General features: G+C 59.0%; 1 protein-coding gene across 1 annotated transcript in view; it reads right to left on the bottom strand.

Annotated features, from left to right (window-relative positions):
- GRINA (glutamate ionotropic receptor NMDA type subunit associated protein 1) overlaps positions 1-4,297 on the bottom strand; it is a 28,066-nt gene extending 23,769 nt beyond the window's left edge. The window contains exon 1 of the mRNA XM_065398905.1: positions 4,248-4,297. The gene's annotated coding sequence lies outside the window, so the exon portion shown is untranslated. The remainder of the gene's footprint in view (positions 1-4,247) is intronic.
- Between the last annotated feature and the right edge of the window lie 10,009 nt (positions 4,298-14,306).

The raw sequence follows: 14,306 nt of genomic DNA, 5'->3' as shown, positions 1-14,306 counted from the left end.
ATCATTCATGATTTCATAGACCTCAATCATATCCCCACTTAGTTGTCTTTTTTCCAGGCTGCCAAGCCCCAGTCTTTAATCTTCCTCATAGGGAAGCCGTTCCATACCCCTACTCATTTTTGTTCCCCTTTTCTGAACCTTTTCCCATTCCAGTATATCTTTTTTGAGATGGGGCGACCACATCTGCACACAGTATTCAAGATGTGGGCGTACCATGGATTTATATAGAGGCAATATGATATTTTTTGTCTTATCATCGATCCCTTTCTTAATGATGCCCAATGTTCTCTTCGCATAGCAGCCCTGGTTAGCACCACCCCAGCGCTTTCTGCGCCAGTTCCAGGAGAAAGCCTGGGCTTTGGGGCTTCAGAGCGGAGCTAATTCAAGGCAGAACCTGGGTGCAGCTGAGCTCCACACTGCCAGGCTGGCTGCACTGACAGGCTAAAGAAGTTACCTGCCCGCATACGATGAGCGGAGAGAGGCACCCCCAAAGCTATTTTCACCTGCCTACAACCCCCCTCAGTCTGATAGTAGCTGGCACATAGCAGGGCCTGGCGACAGTGCGGCTGCAGCAGGGCTGGGATGACCTTGCCAGACATTCGGCTAGCAGCATGAGCCAGAGCCTTCTGGATCGGACCTTCCCCGCAGGAACACTGGCTAACCTGGCGTGGGGTTATCCGGAGGAGACAGCACCTGGGCCAGCGGCGCCACTGGAACCAATCCCCAGGGCTCAGTTCAGACCATTTACATTTAAGACCAAAAGGGAAGAGCTCTAAACGCCTGGACCCTCCCGGGCAGCCTGAGGCAGAGCGCCCAGCCAGCGCTATGGGCAGCGCAGCCGAGCTATCGCTGGCCTCTGGCTTGCAGCCCCTGCTGGCCTCTGGCTTGCAGCCCCTGCTGGCCCAAAGCCATTGGCCTTAGCCTGGGTGGGTGACACTGCCTCCTGCTTCGCGGCACTCGCACAGCAGCTCCGGGGCTTTAGGCGAGAGGATCTCAGAGATGGATTGAGGGCACCAGCAGAGCTGGGAGGAGGAGCCGGGGGGGCTGCAGGTCAGGATCAAGGGGCACTGGCAGAATGGCTGTGGAGGAAGCTTGCACAGCCCCCGCCTACTCTGAGCTCTCAAAGCAGTGCTGGCCATGCGCTTTCACAAGGACCTATTGAATATTCAAACAAAGACCCCCAGATAGGTCAGACCCTTCCCCACGCCCAACAGGGAATCTATGGTTAGCCACCAGACATCGCAGCTTGTGCAGGGGCTGGAGCTGCTAAGGGAGGAAAGCAGGTGGCAGACACAGGACCGCACTGCGGCCTCTCCCCTGGGCAGGGCCGGCCAGAGGATTCAGGGGGCCTGGGGTCTTCGGCGGCGGGTCCCGGGGCAGAAGGACCCCCCGCCGCGGGTCTTCGGGGCACTTCGGTGGCGGGTCCTGGAGCGGAAGGACCCCCCGCCGCTGAATTGCTGCCGAAGACCCGGAGCGGAAGAAGCTCCGGGGACCCGGGCCCCGTGAGAGTTTTCCGGGGCCCCCAGAGCGAGTGAAGGACCCCGCTCCAGGGGCCCCGAAAAACTCTCATGTGGGCTCCTGCGGGGCCCGGGGCCTGGGGCAAATTGCCCCACTTGCCCCCCCCTCTGGGCGGCCCTGCCCCGGGCCAGCAGCAGTTGCACGGAGCAGGTCATCTTCCCCTAGGCAGGCTCTGACCCAGGCTCCGCTAACACTGCAGCACAAGCGCAGAATTCAACGCGAGTCACAGAGCTGGATTCACCCTTCCCAATCGGTGAGAGAGCTCAGCGCCCCCTCACAGAGAGGTTTCCCGGGAGAAACGCCCACAGTGCTACCTCCAGCGCAGACTGCTACTCTGGGGCCACCAGCCCTCTCGATCTGACAGGACTGCCGAGTGGGCCGGGCTCAGCATTTGCCCTACCCTGACCAGCTACCCGCTGTCAGGAGTGCTGCGACCCCCAGGCAGCAGGATGAGAGCCAGAGCCGCAGCCACAGCGATGCCTGGCCGTTCTCTGCAGAAGGGTTAAGTAGCAAAGCAAAGCCAAGACCGCAGGGGCCCGACGGGGGTAGCACCCAGGGGTCCATACAAATAACACTAGGGGATGAGCCATCAGATGTCAGGCTTCGGGGGAGTGTGCCCTGCCCATCCACACCCAGCGCTGCATGGCTGGCCGAGTGCACAGGGGGGCGGCTGCCTGCAAAGCACTGGCTTTCGGCCCATGCCCAAAAGGAGCACTGGCAAGGCAAGCCGGAGTCCTGGCCCAGGGCAGCGTATCCTACATCTCAGTACGCAGAGTTCAGGAGACTCCTGCTGCCCACTTGCACTTGCCTTTCCACTCTCCTACGGGGGCCCTGCTCTCCCGGGCTGCTGACCAGTGCCCGCTCTCCTTGCGGCATTGGCTGCACAGGAAAATGGACAAGGCCTGAGCACACCCCCGAGGGCTGACAGTTCCCCCACCCTCCAAAGCAGGGTGGCCGGCCGTCACTCACCGGCCCAGGGCCAGCAGCTCCACATAGCAGGCAGACGTTGGCTCCAGCTTTAACACCAATATCTGGAGGGGAAACGTTGGAGCTGCTGCCCGCTTGGTCTGTGCCTCTAGCAAAACAAACCCTTCTCTAGCTGCACTGCCCAGGCAGGGAGCCCAGGGCTCTCCATGCCCTCAGCCAGCCCAGCCTCCTCCCCTTTAGCTTCACCCGCTTCTCTCCTGAGGCCTCTGAGTGGCCCATGCTGATAGGATCCTGCCCTCGCTGCCAGACTGTAATTAAGAGGAATTGAACCAGCTTTTATCGCTCCGCTGAGAGCCGATGCCCCTTAGCAGCTGCCACTCTGTGGGCACAGAACCTCTGAGGCTCATTGCGTGAAGGCTGTGTCCATGTGCAGAAGCGCCCGTGGTGTTCAAAAGGGCTGAGCAGCTGCAGCTCCACTACAGCTGGCCAGCAAGAGGTGCGTGCGGCCGGTAGCAGCTACCCGGCTCCGACACCATCAACGAGTCCTACATGGGACGTTAAACGCCATAGCAACAGCCAGTGCCCTCACCCTGCCGCATCAGATGGGCTCCTGGCTCTGCCCACAGGCATCGCCACAGCCCACAAGAAGGCTGACTACAAACAAACTGCTTCCTCTCAAAAATGAACTCTGTAGTCAAACAGGGCCTCTCACGCACACAGCTGACCTGCTGCCGGCCCCAACCAGTTTACTTACCCTTTCCCTGGTTCACACAGGCCCACGTGAAATACATGTGACACCCAGCACAGGCCTGGGAGCCACCCCTCGCCACTGCCCCCCTTAACACGCAAGTGCTGCCCAGGGAGCCTGCAGGGCCCGGTGTGCCAGGCTCTGGGTGAAATGGAGGAGCTGGGGTCCAGGATGGGGCAGCGGCAGCTGGCCCCCTTCATGGGGCCTCGCAGAGGGCACTGAGAGATGGCAGCATTGCCCATGTAGGCTCCTCGGGGCAGGGACTGGGGGACACAAGCTCAGGGCTGCGCCAAAGACAACAGCCCTCACACGCTAGTAACACACAAACAGCCCCCCCAGGACCCACGCACTCAGGGCACCAGCACCCTGCAGACACTCCTACTTCATCACAGCCCCACCCCCCAATGCCCCCACCTGGAGACCAGCACAGCCCCCCACTGCCGCTGCCCCCCAGCCCCACACCTGCAGCCAGCCCGCAGGGCCCCCCCCACACCCCCAGCACAGAGCACCCCCCCACAGGGCACCCCCAGCACAGAGCACAGAGCACCCCCCCACAGGGCACCCCCAGCACAGAGCACCCCCCCAGCACAGAGCACCCAGCCCCCCCCCACAGGGCACCCCCCAGCACAGAGCAACCAGCCCCCCCCCCCAGGGCAACCAGCCCCCCAGCACAGAACACCCAGCCCCCCCCCCACAGGGCACCCCCCCAGCACAGAGCACCCAGCCCCCCCCCCACAGGGCACCCCCCCAGCACAGAGCACCCAGCCCCCCCCCCCAGAGCACCCAGCCCCCCCCCCAGGGCACCCCCCCAGCACAGAGCACCCAGCCCCCCCCCCACAGGGCACCCCCCCAGCACAGAGCACCCAGCCCCCCCCCCACAGGGCACCCCCCCAGCACAGAGCACCCAGCCCCCCCCCACAGGGCACCCCCCCAGCACAGAGCACCCAGCCCCCCCCCCGCACAGGGCACCCCCCCAGCACAGAGCACCCAGCCCCCACAGGGCACCCCCAGCACAGAGCACCCAGCCCCCCCGAGCGCCCAGCCTGACACTCACCGAGCAGGGCCCACAACGGCTGCGGCTGCGGCGGGGGCGGGGATAAGGGGGGGGCGGGGCCTAACCGCTTCGTCGCGCCCCTGGCCACGCCCCGTCGGGCCGCCGGAAGCGTCGCGCTGCCCCGCCCGCAGGGAAAGACCCCCAGGCGCGAGGGGCAGGCCCGTGCCGGGGGGGCTGTACCCGGGGGGAGGGAGGCCGTACCTGGGGCGATACCTGGGGGCGGGGGCAGGGAGGCTGTACCGGGGGGGGGACGATACCTGGGGGCAGGGCCATACCCTAGGGGGCAGGGGGCCGATACCTGGGGGCAGGGGCTGTACCTGGGGGCTGTACCCCGGGGGGGCAGGAGGAGGGGGACGATACCTGGGGGCAGGGGCAGTACCCGGGGGGGGGAGAGGGAGGCTGTACCGGGGGGGCGGGGCGGGGGACGATACCTGGGGGGCAGGGCCATACCTGGTGGGGCAGGGGGGCGATACCTGGGGGCAGGGGCAGTACCCGGGGGGGAGCGGGGCTGTACCCCGGGGGGGGCAGGGGCAGTACCCGGGGGGGGGAGAGGGAGGCTGTACCGGGGGGGCGGGGCGGGGGACGATACCTGGGGGTAGGGCCATACCCGGGGGGGGTAGGGGGGCGATACCTGCGGGCAGGGGCAGTACCCGGGGGGGAGCGGGGCTGTACCCCGGGGGGGGGCAGGGGCAGTACCCGGGGGGGGGAGAGGGAGGCTGTACCGGGGGGGCGGGGCGGGGGACGATACCTGGGGGTAGGGCCATACCCGGGGGGGGGTAGGGGGGCGATACCTGCGGGCAGGGGCCGTACCAGGCGGAGTGGGGTCCTGCAGAGCCCCAGCCCATAGGGGTTTTGCCCGCTGACCGGCGCCGGTCTCTGCTGGGCGCACGGCCCCTGGGAGCAGACCCTGTGACCACCCCGGGCTGCTCTTTGCATGGTCAGTCCCCCAGCTGCAGCCCAATCCCGGGGGCGCTCGCTGCTCCCTGAGCGCCTCTGGAGCCTGTGGGCTGTGAGCGGCTCCCGGGTCAGGCTCCCAGTGCAGATAGGAGGTTCCAAGCGGCCGCCTGTCCCCAGCCAGCGCAGAGGCGGGCCTGGCACCCTGTGACAGAAACCAGCCCCACGTCGGGCAAAGCCAATGGCGGCCTGTCTCAGTGCAGCCTGCAGGGACTCCAGTGTCCGTCTCACCAGCGTGGGATCTGAGAGTCCCTGGATCCTGTAGCCTCACAGAGCTGCCTGTCCATATTAATTCAGATGGGACCCCTGCAGCTTGCCCTTTTTCCTGCCCGTTACTGGTGGCCCTGGGCACCTACCTAGTGAGCTGCCAGTGCCAATTTGAGCACTCCCAGTATATGTAAAAAGCAACAGAGGGTCCTGTGGCACCTTTAAGACTAACAGAAGTATTGGGAGCATAAGCTTTCGTGGGTAAGAACCTCACTTCTTCAGATGCAAGGCCAGTATATGTGACTCACTGTGGGAAGGCGATAAGCCAAGGAGGCAGCTCTGACGTTGCCATATTGTGCAGGCAGCAGCTGAACCTGCCTCTCCACCCAACCCCCCAAAGCCCAGAGAAAAAGTGAAGAGACAGTGAGACAGGGAACAAAAGTTTGAAAGGGGGATGTGGTGGTGTGATGAACTGGGACTGTTCTTAATGTGGTCTTTGAATGCTGAGTGGGGAGGTTGGCTGGGATGGTCTGCATTGGGGGATGGGAGACTGGCCTTGAGGGAAGACACCTGAGCATGTAACGTGAAAACCCAGGAGGGGGCTGGGGCTAGGTGACACCTCTGCCCAGGAAACTGGATAAAGGCTGGGGGAGGAGCCAGGGGAGGCTGGGGGAGAGATGCTGGAGGGAGTGGGGTTTGGAGGAGCTGGCTGGTAATGGAGGGAGCCCAGATGGGGCTCTGCCCCCCCAATGGGGCTGTGGTGCCCCTGGGACCCCAAGATGGAGCTAACTGAGGGGATCCTGTTGTCTGTGCCTGCAAGACCTTTATTGGACTGTGTTCCTGTCGTCTAAATAAACCTGCTGCTTTACTGGCTGGCTGAGAGTCATGGTGAATCGCAGGAAGCCGGGGGTGCAGGGCCTTGTCTCCCCCCACACTCCGTGACAGGTGGTCACGCTGTCCGGAGGGCCTGGGGGAAGAGCAGGGTCACGGAACCTGTGGCTGTGACATTAAAGGAGATGCTGATAGGTGAGGGCTGAAAAGCTTGAAAACCTAGTGGGTGAAATTCCCCTGGACTGAGGCCCAGCAAGTCACGCTGGGCGCCGTGGCAGTTGCACCCGGGATGAATAGAATTGTGTCCATGGATTTTTTTTTTTAAACTCAGTGGAAACTGGTTTTGTTGTCTGGAGTCAAACCTGCCCCTGAAATGTTTGCAACCCAGTCCCTGCTCTCTTGTTCTAGCACACGAGACCCCGAGAGGGAAACTGACTACAGAGTTCATTTTTGAGAGGAAAGAAACAAGCCGGAGGAGAGAATCCTGGGGTAGGGGCCTGAGCCAGGTCAGCAGAATGAGAAGTGTGTCCCCTGCCGACAGCGGACTGGTTAGCCTGCTGTCAATCCCAGGAAAGATCATGGAACAGTTAATTTGAGGCTCTATCTAAAGAACTGGAGGCTACAAATATACTTAGAATCATAAACCAGAGGGTTAGAAGGGCCCGCAAGGGTCATCTAGTCTAACGCCCGCCACGATGCAGGATTTGTTGTGTCTAAACCAGCCAAGACAGTTCGCTCTCCAGCCTCCTTTTGAAAACCTCCAGTGAAGGAGCTTCCACAGCCTCCCCAGGCCTCTGCTCTGTCCCATTGTCCCACTGTTCTTACAGTTAGGAAGTTTATCCTGAGATTTAATCTAAACCTGCCATGCTGCAGTTTGACCCCATTGCCTCTTGTCCTGCCCTCTGGGGCCAGAGAGAACAACTTTTCTCCATTTTGATGGCAGCCTTTCAAGTATCTGAAGACCCCGACATGCCCCCCCCCCCCATCTCCTCTTTTCCAAACTAAACATACCCAGGTCCTTTTCAGCCTTTGCTCGTATGGCTGCATTCCAGCCCTCTGATCATCTTTGTCACTCGCCTCTGGATCCTTTCCAGTTTCTACATCCTTTCCATTGGTGACCAAAACTGGACACCGTACTCCAGCTGAGGCCTAAACAGCGCCGAGTGGAGCGGCACTATCACCGGGGCTGATGGGGGGGGGAGGAAAGCCGGTACAAATTACCGGGGCCTGGCAGTCCGGAAGGGGGCCCAGGGCCTGGCTTCCTCCTCGTCGGCCCTGTTTAGCTGGTCTGCCCTTGCTGGGGTGCCTGAAAAAAATTCTGGGCTCGGCTTCCCCGGCTTCCCCCCCCCCCTCGTTGGCCCTGTTTAGCCAGCCTGAACCCACTTTCGGCGGCCCTGACTATCACCTCCTGTGACTTGCATGCTATGACTCTGTTAGTGCAACCTGAAATAGCATTTGCTTTTTTTGCATCAGCATCGCATTGCTGACTCATGTTGAGGTTGTGATCCACCACAACTCCCAGATCCTTGTCAGCAGTGCTGCTGACAAACCAGTTATCCCTCCCCAGTCTGTATTTGTGCATTTGGTTTTTCTTCCCTAAGTGGAGCATCTTACATTTGTCTTTGTTGAATTTCATTTTGTTGTCTAGCCCAGTTCTCCAATTTATCAAGATCCTTCTGAATTTTAGCTCTATCCTCCAAAGTGTTGTCAGCCCCCCCAGCTTTGTGTCATCTGTAAACTTGATCAGGATGCTCTCTAGTCCTACATCCAGGTCATTAACACAGATGTTAAATAACACCAGACCCAGAACAGATCCCTGTGGAACCCCACTTGAAACCATAGGTGCCGACTCCATGGGTGCTCCGGGGCTGGAGCACCCACGGGGAAAAATTAGTGGGTGCTCTGCACCCACCAGTAACCAAGCTCCCCTCACCCCCCCATCTCCTCCTCCTCTCCCCCCCCGAGCGCGCCACGTCCCCGCTCCTCCGCCTACCTCCCAGCGCTTCCCGCCCAGCCGCCGCCAAACAGCTGTTGGCATACTCCGGGGGGGGCGGGGGCGGGGAGGAGGCAGGGATGAGATGGGGATTTGGGGAAGGAGTTGGAATAGGGGCAGGGAGGGGGCAGAGTTGGGGTGGGGACTTTGGGGAAGGGGTTGGAATGGGGGCCAGGAAGGGGTGGGAAGAAGTGGGGTAGGGACAGGGGGGAGTCCAGCACCCACGGAAAAGAGGGGAAGTCGGCGCCTATGCTTGAAACCTCCCTCCAATCTGACATCATTCCATTAATAGCTTCTCTTTCATTGAGGTTGTTTAATCAATTCTGTATCCACTTAATGGTAGTTCTGCCAAGCCCGCATTTCTCCAGCTGACTTATCAGAATGTCACGTGGGACTGTGTGAAGAGCCTGGCTGAAGTCCAGGTTTATTATGTCCACCACATTCCCCCCATGCACCAAACCGGTTATCAACTAAGGAAATCAAGCTGGTTTGGCATGATTTGTTCCTGGTAAATCCATGCTGGCTGCTAGCGATTTACCCCTCCATCCTCCAGGTATCCGCAAATGGAATGTTTTATCCACTGCTCGAGCAGCTCCCAGGTATTGCGGTCAGGCTGACTGGTCTGTCGTTCCCCGGCTCCTCCTTTTCTACTCAAGATAGTTAAGTCCCAGGCAGACTGCGAAGAGCTACAAAAGGATCTCACAAAACTAGGTGATTGGGCAACAAAATGGCAGATGAAATTCAATGTTGATAAATGCAAAGTAATGCACATTGGAAAACATAATCCCAACTATACATATAAAATGATGGGATCTAAATTGGCTGTTACCCCTCAAGAAAGAGATCTTGGAGTCATTGTGGATAGTTCTCTGAAAACATCCACTCAATGTGCAGCAGCAGTCAAAAAAGCAAAACAGAATGCTGGGAATCATTAGGAAAGGGAGATAATAAGACAGAAAATATCATGTTGCCTCTATATAAATCCATGGTACGCCCATACCTTGAATGCTGTGTGCAGATGTGGTTGCCCCTGTGAAGAAGTGGGACTGTTCTTAATGTTTCCTCTGAATACTGTGTGGGTGCCTCAGTTTCTGACCGACCCTCTGTCTCCTGGCAACTAATGGCCAGGCCCTTCCCCCCTGCAAGGGGATGCTAAAGGTGTGGGAGAACAAAGAGGTCAGGTGACCTCCTGGCCCGGGAAAGAGACAAAGGCCAGAAAGGAGGGGCTGGAGGGTGAGTTTCAGTTTGGAGCTGGCTGGGGACTAGGAGGGAGGGCAGAAGACAGGGGTGTCTGGCTCGCTGGGCCCCAGAATGGACCCGGCTGCGGGGTCCTGTTCTCTGTACCTACAAGCTCTGTTTTAGACCATATTCCTGTCATCTAATAAACCTCTGTTTTACTGGCTGGCTGAGAGTCACATCTGACTGCGAAGTGGGGGTGCAGGACCCTCTGGCTTCCCCAGGACCCCGCCTGGGCGGACTCGCTTTGGGAAGCGCACGGAGGGACATATGCTGAATGCTCCAAGGTCAGACCCAGGAAGGTGAAGCCATGTGAGCTTCTTGCCCTGAAGACAGTCTGCTCCATGGGAGAGGAGGCTCCCCAAAGTCCTGACTGGCTTTGTGGGGAGCAGTTCCAGACCATCGCCTAGGGACTCCGTGACAGCCCCATCTCAAAAAAGATATATTGGAATTGGAAAAGGTTCAGAAAAGGGCAACAAAAATGATTAGAGGTATGGAGCAGCTTCCATATGAGGAGAGATTAATAAGACTGGGACTTTTCAGCTTGGAAAAGAAACGACTAAGGGGGGATATGATAGAGGTCTATAAAATCATGACTGGTGTGGAGAAAGTAAATATGAAATGTTATTTACTCCTTCTCATAACACAAGAACTAGGGGCCACCAAATGAAATGAATAGGCAGCAGGTTTAAAACAAATGGACCTGATCCTGGCTGGCCAGCAGGGAAAAGTTCATCTGTATTATTGGGAGTGGTGAGCATTGTATGTGCAGCGTGTGCATTCGGTTTTTGGTGATTGTTCATAAATAGAGGATAAGTAGGATATTACTGTGTGAGGCTCTTTCACTGGTAAAAGACCCTGCAAACCCGCAGAGCGTAAGGTTATGCATGAGCCCTAGGAAGTGGGTAAAGGTGGGTGCCCTAGAGCAGTGTTTTTCAACCACTGTTCCGCGGCACACTAGTGTGCCGCGAGATGTTGCCTGGTGTGCCGTGGGAAAAAAATATTAAACCCAGGTTGCGCACTGAATAAAGTATTTTATAATTTTTCATATTTCTGTTTACTTACTATTTCATAATAAAGTAATTATAAAATACTTTCTTTGTGTTTATTTGATTCCTATTCAAGAGAATTACTTTATATATAGTCAATATAGGCACAGAGTTAAATTTTTTAACATTTTCTAATGGTGGTGTGCCTCGTGATTTTTTTCATGAAACAAGTGTGCCTTTGCCCAAAAAAAGGTTGAAAAACACTGCCCTAGAGTGTGAGTAACAGAGAATTTTGTGCGGGTAACAGCCAAGACTATAACAGGGTTCAAAAAAGAGCTAGATAAGTTCACAGGGGATAGGTCCATCAATGGCTATTAGCCAGGATGGACAGGGATGGTGTCCCTAGTCTCTGTTTGCCAGAAGCTGGGAATGGGCGACAGGGGATGGATCACTTGATGATTCCCTGTTCTGTTCATTCCCTCTGGGGCACCTGGCATTGGCCACTGTCGGCAGACAGGATACTGGGCTGGATGGACCTTTGGTCTGACCCAGTGTGGCCGTTCTTATGTTCCCCCTTTTTAAAAACGGGCACCACGTTAGCCCTTCTCGAGTCTTCTGGGACCTCTCAGGTCATCCATGAGTTTGCAAATATTATTGCCAGTGGCTCCGAGATTTCTTCAGCTAATTCCTTCAGTACCCTGGGGTGAATATCATCAGTCCTTGCTGACTTGACTTAATTCAAATTGGAGAGAAGATCTCCGACATGTTCTTTACTTCTCCCAATCGGTTTCTCTTCCCCTTTATTGTCTATGGGAACTTGGCAGGTCGTCCGGGCACATGTTATTTTTTGTGAGAAGACATGGGCTGAGGAAAGGCAGGTCTTGTCAGACAAACTGGTTCTCTTTTTTGACAGGGCTCTGGGTCTGGCTGATAAAGGGAACTGTGGTGATAGGGGATACGTGGCCCTTCTGCCAGCTGGAGCCGGCAGCAACCAGGGCCGGGTTCAGTACCTAGGAGTGCCTTTTCACCAATACAATACAGAACCGGCTCGAGTCCCCACCCAGGAACCTGGGAAAATCACACAGCACCCCTGGGTGCCTCTGAGAGGCAATACTTCCCCACTTGCAAGCACAGAGTCTGAGTGTAGCGAAACTTTTAATAAAAGGAGGGAAGTAACTCAGCATTAATTTGGGAAAACACCGCAACTAGGGCTCATAAACACAAACCATGAGCAAAAGACCCACCTCCAAGTAGGTTGGTGTCACGGAGTCCCCAGGCGATGCTCTGGAACTGCTCCCCACAAAGCCAGTCAGGACTCTGGTGAAGTCTCCTCTCTGTAAGCAGACGGTCTTCAAGGCAAGAAGCTCACACGGCTTCACCTTCCTGGGTCTGACCTTGGGGCATTCAGCATCCTCTGCCCCTCCGTGCGCTTCCCACAGCGAGTCCGCCCAGGCGGGGTCCTGGGGAAGCCAGAGGGTCCTGCACGCACCCCCCCTTCGCAGTCAGACGTGACTCTCAGCCAGCCAGTAAAACAGAGGTTTATTAGATGACAGGAACACGTCTAAAACAGAGCTTGTAGGTACAGCAGCGAACGGGACCCCCTCGGCCGGGTCCATTATGGGGTTCAGAGAGCCAGACACCCCCATTTGCACTCCCTCCCTGTCCCCAGCTAGCTCCAACTGAGACCCCCTCCAGCCCCTCCTTCTCTGGGCTTTGTCTCTTTCCCGGGCCAGGAGGTCACCTGATCCCTTTGTTCACCTTTAGCTATCCCCTTGCAAGGGGGGAAGGGCCCCAGCCATTTGTTGCCAGGGAGACAGAGTGTCAGTGATTTATGCACACTGGCCTTTATCCCACCTAGAGATTTAAGAAATGCATAGGGGAAACTGAGGCACCCACACAGTATTCAGAGGAAACATTAAGAACAGTCCCACTTCGTCACAGTTGGGCAGTGTCCTTTTCCCCTCAGGGTCTTAAGTCCAGCAACCCAAAAGTCCCTTTAATGTGCCTGTTCCTTCTGTGCACCCCATTCACCGTTGCTGTCCTTGGCCAGTGCATCCGCAGAGTTCAGCCCCCACTCCGTGCGGGGGGGGTAAGGAGGCACCTTACACGCTCCACTGCTCGGGCACCTGATTGCTGCCTGTGGGGCGGGGCTCTGCTCTGGGGAGATGCAGCTCAGCCCCCCTGCTGAGAGGGGGTGGGGCAGTCCATATCTCTCTGGGTCATTGGTTGCTAGGTGTCTGTGTCCAGGCAATTGGATCTGCCATTGTCTTCTCCAGAGCTCCACTGAGATGGGACCTACGGTCCCCAACAGCTGGGCACCATCCTTGCCTGTGTCTGAGCCTGCCCCGAGAGCCAACAGTCCCCTTTCACCTGCTAGGCAACAATGTGCATGTGGGGAAACTGAGGCAAACATAGGCGTCACAAAAATACCATCAAAAATTCCCACTTCAGTATTCAGTAGGAAGGAACTCTCCCTTCCCCCCCAGAACACAAGTGACTGGATGCATTTGGGGTGAGGGTGGGGCATTTACCTTCCTATGAGGCACCAGAGACAGGCCACAGCTGGAGACGGCACCAGCCAGGGTGCCCCAGGGCTCTGAGGCAGGACACAGGGTCCTCTTCCAAGAAGCATGGCTGGGGTCAGGACAGGATTTCCCCTGGGTCAGGCTAGATGGACCTTTGGGTCTTTCGCCTTCCTCGGCAGCGTGGGGCGCGGATCCCCCTGGGCATGTCTCGGCGAATCAGTTCCCAGGCATTGGGGGTCTCGGGGCCCTGCTGGTCGCTGTCCGTGGCCCACGACAGTGCAGTGCTGTGGGCTGGTGGCAGTTGTGGGGCTCAGGACAGGGTGGCGGGTGATATTCCCTGGCCTGGCCTAGGGCCCCTCTGGCCTTACCCACTGTGAACCTCTGGGGCTGAGGAGCCAGCCAGCGGGGAGATGTCAGAGAGAGGCTGGGATGGCTGAGACCAGCCCCGGAGAGGGTGAGGGGGAGATGAGGGGCCCATGGAGGGGGGGGACCCCACAGAGACACTGCAGGAGCGACGGGGGGTCCGAGGGGACCCCGGAGAGGGCAGAGTTACAGGATTCCAAGGGGGTAGAATCATGGCACGGGCACCCACTGCGGAGAAAGGGCCAGAGCTCAGCCCGGCCAGCCCTGGGCAGCAGCACGGCACCCCCAGCGACGAGCCGGGGCGCTGGCTCTAGGCTGACTCCGAGCGCAAAGTGCCCTCAGCTGAGCCCCCCGCACGCCCCAGCACGGCCCCCGCTAGCACTGGACTAGGACATTGCGTCCTGCACTGACTGAGGGGAGAGCGCCCCCTGCCGAGCCCCCGCCCCCCCTGCCGAGCCCCCACCCCCGACAGCCCAGCGCCCCCTGCCGAGCCCCCGCCCCCCTGCCGAGCCCCCACCCCCGACAGCCCAGCACCTCCTGCCGAGCCCCCGCCCCCCTGCCGAGCCTCCTGCCGAGCCCCCACACCCCTGCTGAGCCCCTTCCCCCGGCAGCTCAGCACCTCCTGCCGAGCCCCCGCCCCCCTGCCGAGCCCCCACCCCCGACAGCCCAGCGCCTCCTGCCGAGCCCCCGCCCCCCTGCCGAGCCCCCACCCCCGACAGCCCAGCGCCTCCTGCCGAGCCCCCGCCCCTCTGCCGAGCCCCCGCCCCCTGCCAAGTCCCCACCCCCGACAGCCCAGTGCCTCCTGCCGAGCCCCCGCCCCCCTGCCGAGCCCCCGCCCCCTGCCAAGCCTCCTGCCGAGCCCCCACACCCCTGCTGAGCCCCCGCCTCCGGCAGCTCAGCACCTCCTACCGAGCCCCCGCCCCCCTGCTGAGCCCCCGCCCCCGGCAGTCCTGTGCCCCCT

This window comes from Emys orbicularis, chromosome 2, assembly GCF_028017835.1.
Source record: "Emys orbicularis isolate rEmyOrb1 chromosome 2, rEmyOrb1.hap1, whole genome shotgun sequence".
NCBI classification, from domain to species: domain Eukaryota; kingdom Metazoa; phylum Chordata; order Testudines; family Emydidae; genus Emys; species Emys orbicularis.
Note: the sequence above shows the minus strand (reverse complement) of the source record. Positions and strands in the feature narration are given on the sequence as shown.